The 11,564-nt window shown below is 56.3% G+C and overlaps 1 protein-coding gene across 2 annotated transcripts in view; it reads right to left on the reverse strand.

The window, feature by feature from the left end:
• Positions 1-9,599, reverse strand: part of ARAP1 (ArfGAP with RhoGAP domain, ankyrin repeat and PH domain 1) — a 68,428-nt gene extending 58,829 nt beyond the window's left edge. For both annotated transcript variants that reach the window (XM_055320744.1, XM_055320742.1), the window contains exon 1: positions 9,456-9,599. The gene's annotated coding sequence lies outside the window, so the exon portion shown is untranslated. The remainder of the gene's footprint in view (positions 1-9,455) is intronic.
• Positions 9,600-11,564: the final 1,965 nt, after the last annotated feature.

Here is an 11,564-nt window from a genome sequence, read left to right on the forward strand (position 1 = left end):
GGGGGCTCCTAACACTATCAATGAGGCAGAAACAGGGCTGACCTCATGGCAGGTGGGAGTACACAGGGCTGACAATAAGGCTCCCAGGTAGCAGAAGTGGACAGAACCAGAGTCACATGCCGGGACCCTCAGAGGGGCTGAGGGCTGGCCCTGGCCCTGGCCCGGGATGGGGACAGAAAGCTGCTTGACTCCTCTCAGAACCACCCTAGAAGCTGTTGTGCTTATCCACCCAAGAAGAGAGCCTTGGTGGGCTCCCCCGCATGGGAGAATTAGGAGCCCAAAGAATAGGGACCCGAAACTGCCTTCTCCGTGGGTGGTCCCTGGAACAGAGAAGCCAGAGAATAAGCAGATCCCTCACTGCTAGCACCTGAAAGGGGAAGCTGCCTGTGTTGATTGGGTAGAGGTGACCAGACTGGCAGGCAGGGGCTGGAAAGGAGAGAGAGACCGGGTACCAGCCACACAGGCTCTGGCCAGGGATATGTGTGATCTCAGCCTCCCCCCTCTAGAGTCAGACAAAAGAGAGGAAGACTCCCTGACTCGGACTCTCCTCTCCAGCTCACAGAGAACATTCTAACCCTCTTATCTGACCCGGCCAAACTTGCCTAAAACAACAAAAGGTCATGATTACAGAATGCTTACCATCTACCAGGCACTGTGCTAAACACAGTGTGTGGACTGTTTTATATCATCCTCATGACAGTCTAGAAAGAGAGTGGTTTTAGCCCACTTTACAGATGAGAAAGTAACTAAGCCTCAGAAAGGTTAAGTAACCTGCCTAAACTAACACAGGAGCCAGCATCGGACCCGAGGGCTGCCCAGGCCCTCTTTCTACAACATCTCCTCAGAGGGGACAGCACAGAGACAGGCAGAGAGCAGCGAGGACACAAAGGGTCAGGTGGGCAAGAGAGAAGGGACATGAGTACAGGCCGAGAAGGGCCTGGGTAGACAACGTGAAGACACTTGCCCTTGTGTCTGGACAGCAGGAAGCCACGACAGGCAGCAAGGTGCTTCCGGGATGGATCACTGGAGGCAGGCAGGTGGGAATGCAGGGACACAGGGGTGCCAGCTGCTGGGAGACTGGGGAATTCACGAAATTTCTGAGTCTCCGTTTCACCATCTCTTAGATGGAGATGACAATAGCTCCACCATGCAGGCTTGCAAGGAATAAATGCATGCCTTCGAAACAGCCCAAATCTGACCAGTGCTCATTCCTCAGTGCCTTCCCACCTCCCTCAGAATAAAGCCAAAACCAGCACATGGCGTACCAGGTTGCATGGCCTGTGCCCACTGCCTCTGTCTCCTTGCTGTTATTCCAACCCACTCTGTGAGCTTTACCCTCAGAGCTGGGCACTGGAGCTCCTCTGCCTGGGGTGCTCTTCCAGATATCTGATGACTCACCCCCCCTGTTTTTTTCCAGCACTTTCTCAAATGCAAGGCCTTCCTTCCTTAAACACGCTACCTAAAAATGTGCCCCCATGAGTTCCTGACCCTGTCATTTTTCAGCTTAACACTGTTGGGTTCCATCCTCGGATGCCACTTCTCACTGTACTGCATATTTATTTGCTCATCATCAGTCTCCTCAACCAGAGGACAGGAGCACTGTCTCATTAACAGCTCTATCGCCAGTGGCTAGAAGTGTCTGGGCCCTGGAGGAATGGATGAATGGACAACCACAAAGGCCTGGCTTACCCCAGTCAGGAGCTTGCGACAGGGGCCTGTGACGTGGGGAGGGAGACGGATGGTTGGATGAGGTGCTGTCAAGGTTCAGACCAGAGATCTAGGAGTCAAGGATTCAACTCTGAGGTTCCTCGGTCCCCTCTGCAGTTGGGCTTGCCCCTTCTCTTACCTGAGGCTGTCCCAGCCACTTCCTGCTGTGCTGGCCTGGTAAACACTGCTCAGGGAGCCTTAAGTGCTGACTCTCAGACCCCCTCGTGCTGCCAGAGTAGCTCCGAACCTTCTTAGACTTCCAGGAGTCTCTGAGACCAGCCCCAACCCCTCTGCTCTGCCCACCCCTTCCATGACTCTCTATTGCCTTGCCTCTACCCACTGGCTCCTGCCACGTACTCCTCTTCCATCTCATTCCCTCCACTCCCACTGCCTGCCACCTTACCTCCAGATCTTTGCTTATACCATTCCCTCTGCCTGGAACGTCATTCCCTACCTTGCTTTTCAAGTTCAGAGCCATCCACTCCAGGAAGCAGCCTCTGAGTCCCATGGCCACAGCCCTGATCACACTGGGAAGTCACTCTCTGTGACTCTCTCACCATAGATATGGCTGGGTGCTCCTTGAAAGCAGGACCAGGGTCTGATTCCCCTGCATCCAGCCTGAGGTTGGCAGATAGTAAATATCTGTTGACTGCATGAACATCTCCCAATTTTATACGTGGAAAGCAAGTGCCCAGGCAAGTGATGACTCGCCCAAGGTCATGCTGCAACCAGTGGCTGGAGTGTGGCTAGAGCCCGGCCTCGGGCCTCCTATATCAGACACCTCCCATTCCTCTACTGCCCACCCAGTTACAGCTCTGGTCTCCTGCCTGCTGCACCCCAGGCCTGCCTTCCCCCAGCTCCCCACTTGCCCCCACCTGCTCCTTAGGCATTTAGGAACCACCTTAGCCAACCCTCCCCTCTTCCAGAAGATGAGATGAAAGTGAACCCCAAAGAGGTCCAAAAAACTAAACTAACCAGGGCCACACGACAAGTCAGGACCAGGACCTAGCCCTCCCCCACCACACCCGACTGGACTCCCTTCCATTAGCCTGTTCCTTGGAAGAACTGGGAGGAGACAGTCCCCTTAGGTGATCTCAGAGATACTGCAGCAACCCCCCCCCACTCCACTTAGGCTAGGCCACCCCGACACTGAGAAATGTGGGTTTTCGGGTCACCGGCAGTAGAGGCAAATAAGTGTCCTGATTCACGTCCTGAAACAGAAACTGGAACAGAACCACTAGAACAACTAGATGCTCCCCGAGTCTTTGGCCTCCCTAGGCCTAGTACATCCATCTTCGGAGCTGAGGAGCTAGTATAGGAGGAACAGCCCCAGGCTGAGGGAAGACGTAAGCCCTTAGCTGAGGCCTTTAGCACCCCTTTCAGTAAGCCAGGAAGACCCCACCCCAAAGCTGTCCTGTTGTTGCCTGGTAAAGCCTAGTCCCCAGCCCTGCTCTCCAGAGGTCCCTTCTCCCCCACCAGGCTAGGATTAGCTTTGAGAACAAGCTATGGCAGCTTGGCTGCAGACTCAGTGGCCTGCCTAGAGGGAGGTCCCTACTCAGAGGGATAAAAGCCTCACCCAACTCACCCATCAAGGAGTGCAAAGTCCAGCACACCTCATACCCCGATTCACAGGGATGTCCAATGCTGATCACACCTGTGCAAAGGTACAATCTCAGGTCGTCCAAGGATGCATCTGGGCCCAAGAGTGCCCACACAGGCCCACGCACAGTGCCTGCCCAGAGGCATGTGGAGCAGGAAAGAGATGGGAAACACAGCCCAGGAAGGAACACACCCAGCCGGAAGGCTTGGGGGGAAACAGGCCTCCTTCCCACAAGGCAGCCCCTTTGAGGGCAGCTGGTGTGCCCATAGGCTCAGATGGGCACCGGAAGGAGCGGGTGAGGGTAGCAGCATTGCAAAATATTCAAAGGCCCTCCTGAGGACGGGCAGTGCAGTGCCTCCCTCAGGGCTCCCAGACGCAGGTCTCTGTCCACCAGGCTCTTGAGCCTGGCTCTGACCCTCCCAGACCGGAACATGTTGACCCCAGGAGGACCTGGCTCACCCATCAGTGTGGCCCAGCCCTTGCTCCATGACCCAGCCAGCCATCAGCCCTCCCTGGGCCTCCCCTCAAGCCCATCCTGGTATCCAAGAGGACAGCCCCTCTACCAACAAATGAAGAGGAGGCCTGGACTCTGCCTGTACCCTCCTCATTCCCCACCAAGATGGCTGTCTCTTCTGCTACCACTTAGTCCCTTCCAGGGTCTGGTTCTCAGATTTCTTGAAAGGCGACAGCTGGGTGCTCATGCTGTGGGTGGTGGGTGCACAGAACACACAAAGCCTGGAGACCAGCTGTGCCACTGACCACCAGAAGCAGCCCTGAGAAACTCTGAGCCTCGTCTGTCTGGCATCAGCCAGCCAAGGTGTGGCACAGGACTCAGCCTCAACTCAGAGGCTACCCAGCCTGATACAAGGCTTGGCAGGCTCCTAGAACCCAGAATTTTGGATATTCAGAAGCTCGGAATCACCAGCACACAAAAAACCCTAGACTCCCTGAATCCCCAATGCTTAGAATCTCAGACTCAGAATCCTAAGATCCCAGCTGCCCAGCTGGGGAGCGGGTGGGTGGGAATAGAGAGGAGGGGAGAAGGCCCTGCACCCCATGTCACCTGCTCTGCTTGATATGTTCCTCTCCTGATCTGCTCACACCTAGAGGACTGATGTGGCACCTATTGCTTCCTGCTCCCCCTCTGAAGTCAAGGGACGCTGAGTTCAGAGACCTGGCCCTGGCATTGGGCACTGGAGTGGAAAGGAGGGGTAAGGAGAATGCCAGGGGCAAGGCAGTGCCCTCTGAGGCAGGAGAGAAGGAGGCAAAGAAGGCCCAGGCATATGGGGTAGAAAGACGCAATGGCAGCTCCCCCATGTGGGGGGCCGTCCCACTCCAGTACCACCCCGGGCCAGAAGGAAGTAGGGCCAAGCCAGACTCCCCCAGGAGCCGCCAAGATTCCAGGTGTGACCTCTAGTTCCTTGCCCTGGGAATGGGGACAGAGGTGTGGCCACAAGAGGTCCCAACACTCCTCTATCCCCCTGGCCCTCACAACAATAAAGATATGAAGGAGAAGGAAGATTTTGCCCCATTCCTCCCTCCTGTGGCGGGGGGGGGGGGGCTGCCTCTCTGCCCCCTAAATCCTCTTCTGGACCCCTCAGGGACTGAGCACCACACTCCTGACCACAGCCGGTCCCTGCTTCTTGGCCTCACGGCTCTGGAACCACATCCCCCGGGTTTGTTCATTCGGTCACTGACATCCGGCTGTTCCGCATCCCAGGTCCCTTCAGAGGGCTCAGTTTGGTCAGGGAGAGAGACTGGGGCCTGTGATAAGGCAGGTGGGCGGTGTCTGGGGGAAGCTCAGGGCTTCGGAGGCCAGGAGGCCCCGACCAGGCCCAGGCAGGGAGGAAGCGTGCTGGCCTTGGGGCCTCTACCCGGTGTCAGTTCCAGCTCTCCCTTTCCTCGGCTGAGGAAAGTCACTTAGCTTCTGACCTCAGTCTCCTCACCAGCAAAACGGGGTCTGGGAGAGCCACCGTATTCCACAAAGTCCAAAGTGGACAGGACAGGACGAGAGCAGCAAGCAGCCCTCCAAGAGGCGCCCGTGCTAGGTCGGGCCCAGAACTAGAGGGAGGTCAGTCTCGACTACAAGTAGGATGCCCACAGCTGGCTGCCGGCAATGCCACCCACCATGCGGCCCTCAACCCAGATTGGGAGTTCGCAGGGTAGAGGAGGGTTTGGATCTCCTCCACCTGCAGTGTCTCCCAGGGCTCAGAGAGTCTACTGCAAAGAGGGAGAAATTCAGACTCCCAGCTCTTCTCTGTAACGGGTCATCTTAGGCAAATCACCTAAGCTTCCTGGGCCTGTTTCCTCATCTATAGAGTGGGAATGGTACCCACCGTGCGACACCACTGCTGAGGACTACATCAGCCCAAAGAAATGCTTCCACAGTGAATGGCACATAGTAAGCTTCCAAGAAACAGTAGCCACTCCCACTATTATTATACTACTATTCAATAATACTGTTGTTACTAAACTGGTCACTTTTTTTTTTTAAGATTTTATTTATTTATTCATGAGAGACACAGAGAGAGAGGCAGAGACACAGGCAGAGAAAGAAGCAGGCTCCATGCAGGGAGCACGACGTGGGACTTGACCCCAGGTCTCCAGGATCAGGCCCTGGGCTGAAGGCAGATGCTCAATCGCTGAGCCACCCAGGAATCCCTGAACTGGTCACTTACTTCCACCTCCCCTCCCAGCCACTCTGATTGTCCCAGTAGTCTGGAATAGATGTCCTGAGTATAGGACAGATCTTTTCCTTTCTCAACTACATTCCAAAGGTTGAGCTAGAGAAAAATTCCACAGGAAGGTTGGGTGGAAGACCAACCAAGCACTGTCCCTCCAGCCCCGGGCTGTCCCTGACACCCAGGGTCATCAGCCTCTTTGGGCTGTCCTCCCCAGAGCCCTCATTAGAGCATACAGGTCTGGGGGCCTCATGGGGCCAGGGGTAAGCAGACAGGATGTCCTCTCTGATCAGGGCTGGCAGGGGGCCTGGTGTTGAGTTATGGGCAGGCCCTGAGATCTGTGGGGAGTGTACTTATAGGGGATCTCTGAGGCTCCCTCGTATCTACCTGCTGTTCAGATCCATGCAGCAGCCCCCTTAGCACAGAACCCTTTCCTCAAACACCCCTCTGTGCAGGGCTGTGAAGGGGGCTGAGGCCAGCCAGGCTGAGATCAGAGGAGGAGGTAAGAGAGCCCACCCAAGGGACTGGACTCCAATCCCCAGGGAGGGCCGGGTCAGCCTGGCTGGGGTCACACTCCACTCGAGGCTGCCTTGGCCATCACCCAGGGGACAGCCCCTCACTGTATGGACCCTGGACTGAGCTCAAAGGGGAAGGTCAGACTGGGGAAGAGGAAATCAGGCCAAAGAAGGCAAAGGAACGCCTGGGTCCTGATCCTGCCTCTATCACTTATTTGCTGTTTAGGGAGGATGAAACTGGTTAACATACATAAAATGCCTACCTCAGTGCTATGTGCCTATTTACTGACATATTTCTCACGGATGTGATTACTCAGCTCCTTCTGAGGCTGTTTCCCCCCTATGTTACTGGGCAGTGATCTCCGTCTAATGGAATGATATGAGGTTAAATAAAATGCAAATGTATAGCATCAGACACGTGATAGGTACTCAAATCAAACAGAGCTTCCTTCCGTTCCCTGAGAGGGCCCACACTAGAGGTCAGATCAGTCCTGACCCCCACAGGGCTCACTATGTGATCCTGGTCTGACCTCTGGCCCTTGGCCTCAGTCTCTCCATCTGTGAAAAAACTTCTGAGCGAAATGGTCTCTGAGTATCTGACCATAACTATTCCAGTTCCCTTCCACCTCCATTCCCTTCTTCCTTCTTCATTTCCAACTTATGTCCTACTGCATCCCCTCTTGCTGCAACAGAACCCTTGGGAGCCTAAAATTGGGTGGAGGGGACAGCTGATGGGCAAGGGGCATGAGCCTTGAAGCAACCCAGGGCCCACCCCAGGCTCCCAAGGGTTAAGATCCAGAGTGAAGGGCAGGGGGGGGGCGGGTGCGCAGCAGGGTCAGCGCTGGACAGGCGGGCCTGGAGCCCAGGGCCTGCCTCCCCTCCCCCCATCCTGGGAACAGAGGCTACTTGTTTGGGCATCAGCCGGCTGGCTTTGAGCTTGGCTAAAGAGTGGGGTAGGGAGGGGAGAGGGCCCAGAGAACAGAGGGGACTCCCCTCTCTTTAGCTGATGCTCTAGACTTAGTACTAGGCTAGTCCACCACTAGCCCTCAGGACTCTGAGGCCCCCTACCCCTCTGAACTAACCCCTGCCCTCCAGGTTCTCTCTTTCCTACATTCAAACATTCATTGCAGGGGACAAGATTGATGCTCAGGCCCAATAGTTGCCCTAGCAGTCTCTCTCTGGAGCATGAAACCAGGGCTCCTCTCCTCATCCTGCAGATAGGGAAATGAAGGCTCTGAGAAGTTTGGGGACTTGCAGAGTCACATGTTTGATGGCTGTACAGGGACCACCCCAAGTCCCAGTCATCCCCATGGTTCTGCGGCCCTTCCCCCACAGAGCTCCAAGAAGACCCTTCACAAGCTGTGCCACTATGCAGATTGAAAGACAAGGCAAGAAGAGGCAATAAGCAACCCACCTGTGAAGTCCCAAAGGACCTAGGAGATATTTTTTTTTTTTTTTTTTTTTTTATTTTTTATGGGTAGACAATTTCTGAAGAGGGAGGGTGGAGAGGACAAGCAATGCACACAAAGGACTGAGGTTTCAGGTACAGAAAAGCATGACTGGAGCCTGAGAGGTGGTGGGGATGTGGCTGGGGCGATGAATCGTGGGGGCAATCTGGGCCCCTGAGTGGCCTCTGCCCACTTCCACCTTCCCTGTCCAGGATTGCCTGGAATGACCCCCTTTTGCCTGACTCCTGTGAGCAAGTGGTGAATGGGGAGGCAAGGTCCCCTGGCCCCAGGTCTGGACAATCCCCAACCAGCCATGGGACACTGGGGAGAGTTCTCACTACACCCTTCCAGCCATACCCACTCCTTGTCATTCCTCAAATACACCATGAAAGGTCCTGCCTTTGCACAAGCTGTGCTGTCTTCTGGATGGTCCTTAGCCTTGTTAATTGTCCCTTCACTGCCAAGGACCATGCCAGTCATATCTTCTTCCCTGGGCCTCCAGAGTCTCAGTCCCTGATTCTATCTCAGTACCTGTCTGCACTTGTCTTCGAGATTCTGCTGGGATCTTTCTACCCTGTAATGAGTGGGCTGAGAAGTCTCCCCTAACCTGGCATTCTCTGCTCTCCAAGAACAGACATCCTGGGTGCCTCAGTCTTGACCTTGGTGCTCAGCACACAGCCAAATCTACCTGAGCTGAGCGCCTCCACAAATCTGTACCACCCTGCAGCAGCGCAGCGCCCCTGCCCCTGGGACCAAGCCTGGAGATCAAAGGCGGCTCCCCAGGACAGGAGCAATGTGGGAGGGAAATGCATATGCCAGAAACCATACTGTGATTGCTCCTGACCAGAGTTCCTCAAGGCTAAACACCACCCTGTGAGATCTGGGACCGAACACCCACCCGATGCCCCGCAAGCTGCGCTCCAAGCCCGTCCTCCAGTGCCAATAACCCACTGCCGGCTTGACCCCATTCAGTGAACACACACCTCCTCTTTCCAGCAACTAGGGCAGGTGGGGGCTCTTGGGAGGCCATGCCCCCATTTACTGGTGGGGAACTGAGGCACAGAGACCGGAAGTAGTCTGCCCAAGGTCACTGGAGCCCCAGGTCCAGGGCACAGGGTCATACTAAAGTGCAGAGCTGTAAGGGTCTCCGCGGCCCACGAGGCGGGAGCCTCCATTTCACAGATGAGAAAAGCAAGGCGCCCGAAGGCGGGCTGGCTCCGGCTCCTGGGAATCTTCCTGCCAGAGGGCTAAGGCTGGAAGGCCCCTGCCCGGCCGGTTCGCCCTCCTCCCCGCCGACGCTGGCCCGACCGCGCATCCTCAGGTGGCGGCCCTCACCCCATCACCAGCAGGAGGGCAGAGGGTGCCCCGGGAAAAACGCCCGCGGAAGTAGGCGCCGGGCGCACAGTCGGCGCGGCCTCGGCGTTCCCTTCTGCGAAATGGGGAAACTCCGGTCACCACCTGGCGAAGGGGCGGCGGGCGGGGAGGTCCCGGCAGCCGCACTTACCTGCTGTGGGCGAAGACTCCACGCTGGGAGCCGCGGACGCGAGGTCCCGGCGCGGCCACTGACTCACGCCGCCGCAGTCAACTCGCGGCCGCAGGCCGGGCGCGCCCACCCCGCCGGGTGCTTCCGCCCGCCCCACGTGACGCCCCGGGGAGGGGGCGGGGCAGGGGCAAGGACCGCCCCGGCCGGCCCGGCCCCGCCCACTCCCCGTCCCGAGTCCGCCCGCCGCCCGCCCAGCCGACCCGGGGTCTGCGCGCCGCCTCGCCCCTCCCGCGGCCCGCACGAGATTCGGATCTACCTCCACCTCCCCGACCGCTGAGTCTCCACCTCTCCCTGAGTCTCTGCCACCCTTCTCCTGGTGACTCTTCCCCCGGGGGAGTGAGCCACGCCGCTCACTCCCAACCCCCCTCCGGCCCAGAGGTCCAGAATCCGCAGGGTGGAAAGGGGCAGTTGGAGGCAGGACGACCTAGGTCCCTAAGCTTCTTCTCCTGGAAGTCGTTCCCCACCTCATTCTCGGAGGACATCCCACCTCCCTCTCCCGGCTCACATCCCCCAGGGGCAGGGTGGTGGGGACGAGTCCTACCCAGTCAAAGGGTTCAAGGACCCTTTGGCAGAAGGCTGCATATCAGCCTAAGGTCCTGGCACCAAGCGACTTTCGCTGGCTGAGATCGGAGAGAGTCCTGCCCATCCTGCCGGCACATACACAGGTAAGGGCCCTGGGTTTGACAGGAATTTCTGGGTCCTGCCTGTGTCCCTGTCACCTCTGGAGCCAGTCAAGTCAGAGACTAAGTTCTCTGTGCTTCTATTTCTCCAAATGCCCAATGGACATATTTGAAAGAACAGCTCTCAGGAGGATGGGGCATGGGGTTGATTCTGAGATTAGAGTCATTAATCTGAGCACCTACTACATGCTAAGCACAGTGCTGGGCAACTTATTCCATTTATCTCAATCCTCATACCTCTCCTTGAAGACAAAAATCATCACCCCAGGTTAGGGATTAGAATATGAAGCTCCAAGAAGTTCCAGGACTTGTCCAAAGTTACAAAGCCAGTATTGGGCAAGCCTGGGAATGGAACTCAAGTCTTGGTGAGTTACAGACTCTCCTGCCCACCCTCCACTGGACAGTCACCTTGCCTCTCTAGAAAAGTCAACTCCAATAGGTTGTATTTTCCTGACAAGGCTGAGGCAAGTCATTTTCCAGGAGGGGAGGACAGGGCTAAACCTTGGAGAAAACTCCCCAGCCCCAAATTCATATGGGGTACAAAAACACTAGAGAGGGACAATGCATAGAGACCTCCTCCTCCCAACCTGATAGCAGGAGTGTCTCTCAGGCAGCAGAGGGTACCTGAAGGCCACAGAGAACAGGTGCGGTTCAGGAATCCCTCCATATCTCAAAGCCTAGACTTCAAAGCAGCCAAGTAGAACACAGTACCAGGCGACTGGCCTCTGACCATTTGCAAAGGACTGGGAGCCCCACCTTTTCTTAATGCAGGCCTGAGGTCTTCAAAGTGACCTAGGAAGTCTCGAATCACAGGACCTGGTCCTTCCACTGCACTGGAGTCTGATGACCCTCATCTCAACCCACAACCTTCCTTCCACAGAACATGCTGCCCCAATCTCCATTCTGAGGCCCGTAGCCCTGTGACTGAGACCCCGGAACCTCTCCCCCTTCCTTCTGTGATGGCTGGAGAGCGAGGGACCTTCTATTTCCACAGGTTGTACCAATGGGGCCTTAGGCTGAAGGTCACATGGTGGAATCTCACCCTCTGACCCCTGATCCAGGGCCTCTGGCCAGATCTACTTAGAGCATTTAAAGGTAGCCAAAGAGCCTGGAGCAAGTAGCAGAACAAACAGGCAACAAGGATTGGCAAATGGACGCGTGAACTAATGACTAGACACAAGAAAACACACCGTGGACAGGAGGAAGGAGTGACAACCTGACATACATCCCCAGCTACACATGGGGAAATGAGTGGTTGCCTAAAGGAGCAAAGGCCAGGTGACCAACAATAAAATTAACAAAATGAATTCTCCAACAAGGGGATCAAGGGCGGCGGTGGTCGGTGGTCGTGCACCGGGGAGGTGGGAAGCAGGCACAGCGACGAGCCACC

The sequence above is a fragment of the Nyctereutes procyonoides genome, unplaced genomic scaffold (assembly GCF_905146905.1).
Source record: "Nyctereutes procyonoides isolate TBG_1078 unplaced genomic scaffold, NYPRO_anot_genome, whole genome shotgun sequence".
Taxonomy (NCBI): Eukaryota; Metazoa; Chordata; class Mammalia; order Carnivora; family Canidae; genus Nyctereutes; species Nyctereutes procyonoides.